Raw genomic sequence first — 3,744 nt, forward strand, 5'->3', positions numbered from 1 at the left:
ATTTACCTAGAATTTATTTCAAATTTGTTCATAAATCCATAAAAAAAAACAAAAACTAATTACTGCTCACAACCTTCTTACGTAAACAAAGTTCAATCAAAGCGATCTACTACCAGCTTGGTGATCATCAGATTGGACGCGTTCAACGTGAGAAGGATGAGGGTGGAATGTGAATGTTATTGTTGTTAGAACTGCTCGGATGACACTCTATGACAGATGAGTTCAACGCAGTAGCTAGTAGGTAGTAGGTGGTTAATGGTTAAACAACACGCAGTTGGTTGAAGAATTAAAAACTTTTTTAAATAGCATAGCATATTTCAGATAAAAACTAATGTTTCCAAAAAAAAACTGAAAATACATTGAACTTTCATGATTAATTTCAAATCGAATAACGACAATATTTTTTAACATTGGAGTTCGATCAAAAAACATATTCCTACTTTTGTATTTATTTTAATTTTAATTGAAAAATATTATTTTATTTTGCTTCAGCTTTGCACCTGAATATATTTTTCTGTTTGCCGGCATGCTTACCTGTCCTATTAGTATATGATTTCAACCATATTGATATAATTTTAACGTTTTACTATTTTTAAACTTTTTTGCCCTACCCTCCCCCTTATTCAAGCAAAAACTTGAAATAATTGTAACGGCCTTTTAAAATAATTAAAAAATCAATTAAAATGCTTAAACAATTTATTCCAATTATATCGGTATAATTTTATGTATTTGTTTGTTAATTTTCAAAAAAAATGGCCATAATTCATACTGAAAAAACATAAAACATACATTTGAATAAGGATTAAAATTAAAGAAAATATTAGCTTGATTCAACATTCAAACTATTTGTTTTAATTCCTTTTAATGATTTTACACAGTTTCTTAAAATCAGTTCAATTCAAATTATTTTTTACGTGTTTTCAAACCTACAAACATTTTTCATAATTTCACATGCTTCTCAAATATATGTTCTAAAATAAAATTTTCATGACAGTTATAGCGTGTAGCTTCTTTTAGTTTTGACTCTAGGTATTACAAAAATAATTTTAAAGTTTAACCATATCTAGGCAAAATTATCACTAGGCCGTTGTAAATATAATTTAAAGTGAATGTATTCTGAAACAGTTTTCACATTAAAATGTTAATTCAATTCCTTCCCCAGCCATAGTCGAGGAACATAAACTAAAATTATTTTTGCAATGGCCTTATTTTTATTAAAATTATTTAAATTTATAATATTTTTTATCAAAATAAAATCATTAGAGAATATTTTTCAAAGCGAAATCACGTTTTCTTCAACAAAAAAATGGTTCAAAATAAACTTTAAATTAATTTTTAAATTAACTCATTTACATTAACATTTTACATAAGCCATAAAATGTGATCAATGTTTTTTTTCATGGTTCAATATAAAAAAATAAATGGGAACTTTAAGATCACCTTAAAAACAATGATGATATCACTAGCTCAACGTCAATTTTATTTTCTGTATTGTGTGACGTGTAAGATTTGTTTTCGATCAATTACTCAGAAGAGCAATTCTTTACCAAAACCGGAAATGGATTTTATTTGTATTTTTTGATTTGGCTCAAACTTTGTGGGGGCCTTCCCTATGATCAAAAAAGCTATTTTATGTCATTGGTTCACCCATACAAGTCTCCTTACAATTTTGGCTGCTGTCCATACAGAAATGGTACGTAGTTATTCAAACAGCTGTAACATTTGAGTGAATTTTCTGATCTATTTGGTGTCTTCGGCAAAGTCGTAGGTATTGTTGTGGACAATTGAAAAAAAAAATAGGTACACGGAAAAAATGCAGGTTTTTCAATCAACACAAAAACTCAATTTCCCAAAACACATATTTTTTTATTTTCTGGAATTGGTCAAAATGTTGCATTCAACTCGACGCAAAATTTTAATTTTTCTGCACTTTTATTTATACGACTTGTGCAAAAAAAAGTCTTCTTTTTGTAGCTTCATGCAACACTACTATTTCAATCAAAATCAATTATGTTTCATTCCTACCAAAACGCTTGATAATTTCCCAAAAAATAGTTCCATCTGCGCCACCACAATCACAATAAACCCCCCCACCCAGCGCAAAGCATAAACCACACGTGTGCACGTCCATCGTCACCCAAACTCAACACACGTGTGCCCGCGGTTCCGTGCCGTAGCATCTGTCCGAGGATTATTACGTGCGGGGTTGGTTCTTCACCACGCCTTCACTTCGTCTACCTTTTACCTTCTTCTGCCTCAAAAAGCAACGTCTGGCTTTGGTGGGTTATTGCGCCGTGGTGCGCGTCAAATTATGATTCCTGCCGGTGGTAGGCCGTGTGTAGATTTCGTCCTGGTTCCTGGTTCAGGACGCTCCACGACGACCACGAGAACCACACGCGAGAGAACGCGACAAGGTGTGTGTAATTAGTTTCGGAAACCGCTTCCACGTGCACGCATAACTATGTGTATGTGTGTGTTTGGGCCTATCATCACGCATCAACGATATTTTTGGAGATAGTTTTAATTAAGGAGTTACCAACACCTCCATTTGTTCATACTTATTTTGAAAATCACATAAAAAATTAAGTTATTTTTTGTGTAAAACTCATTTGAATTTTTGACAGCCATGTTCAATTATTCATTGATTTTTACATTTACATAGTAAATTTTCAAAAGGGCGTAACCCAACGTTAACCTTCACTAGAGCAAGTGAGATTGACTGTTTGTTTACATCTAAGGTTACACCATTTTGAAAAGATGTCATGGATTTTTAATTTATCGATTTTTATCTGATTAGAAGCCACCAAAAAATATCACACAGGGCTCGACCGGGATTTGAACCCGGGACCTCTCGCACCCGAAGCGAAAATCATACCCCTAGACCATCGAGCCATGTTGTTATAAGTTTTTCAAGGTGTGCGGCAATTTTTTTTATCAAAATACATATTTTTTCCTTTCAAAATCCATTTTTTTCTAAATTTTTTTTTAGTTTCCCAGAAGTATTTATTTATTTTTATTCTTAATTTTCAAGAGCTTTTTTTAAGGAAGGAAAGTGAGATCAATAATTTATAAAAGGAGAATTTAGTCGTTTGCTCGATTTCAAAGAAAAGCTCATGAAGAGGTAACCCCTCAACCCGCGCAAGGATCCAATCGTGTGCGCCTGTTGCGTAACAACACTCTCCGAACCCGACGCCTGCTTCTAATGCCTTGTTCCTTACTGTGTGGTTCTGGCAGATGCCAGATGGCCTAAAGTGGATTCGACTTGGCATTCCGGAAAAAAGTTGTCGGATTAATAATTCACGGCCCTAATCAACGATGATGACGACTACTTATCAAGCTCAAGCTGACATTTAACAGTTTTAAGGAGGAGGTTAAGCGAATTCCTCAAGCGTACGATTCTGACACGCAATGCAATTGGGTTAAAAAAAACTTTTCCACACAGGGCTCGACCGGGATTTGAACCCGGGACCTCTCGCACCCGAAGCGAGAATCATACCCCTAGACCATCGAGCCGTGCCATGAGTGCTGGAGTGGCGGTACGCTCGCGGTGATTCGGGGTTGTGGTGCGAGCAGCAATACACACTCCGCACTATTTGAACGTGAGTGATTTTTATTTTCCTTACGAGAGTCGGCCGCGAAGCGCAAAACTCGACGACGACGGCGATGTAAAACGATGTGATGGCAAAGGCGACGAGGGAAGGGAGTGTGCGATAACAGTTTGCAAAGGCAGCGAAATAGAGTTGG

General features: G+C 35.1%; 2 non-coding genes across 2 annotated transcripts; both read right to left on the bottom strand.

The window, feature by feature from the left end:
• Window positions 1-2,820: 2,820 nt before the first annotated feature.
• On the bottom strand, window positions 2,821-2,892 carry Trnap-cgg. Its single transcript has one exon. It is a non-coding gene; the product is annotated as a tRNA-Pro (tRNA).
• Window positions 2,893-3,441: 549 nt separating this feature from the next.
• Trnap-cgg lies at window positions 3,442-3,513 on the bottom strand. The gene has a single exon. It is a non-coding gene; the product is annotated as a tRNA-Pro (tRNA).
• Window positions 3,514-3,744: the final 231 nt, after the last annotated feature.

Source organism: Culex quinquefasciatus, chromosome 2 (genome assembly GCF_015732765.1).
Source record: "Culex quinquefasciatus strain JHB chromosome 2, VPISU_Cqui_1.0_pri_paternal, whole genome shotgun sequence".
Lineage (NCBI taxonomy): Eukaryota > Metazoa > Arthropoda > Insecta > Diptera > Culicidae > Culex > Culex quinquefasciatus.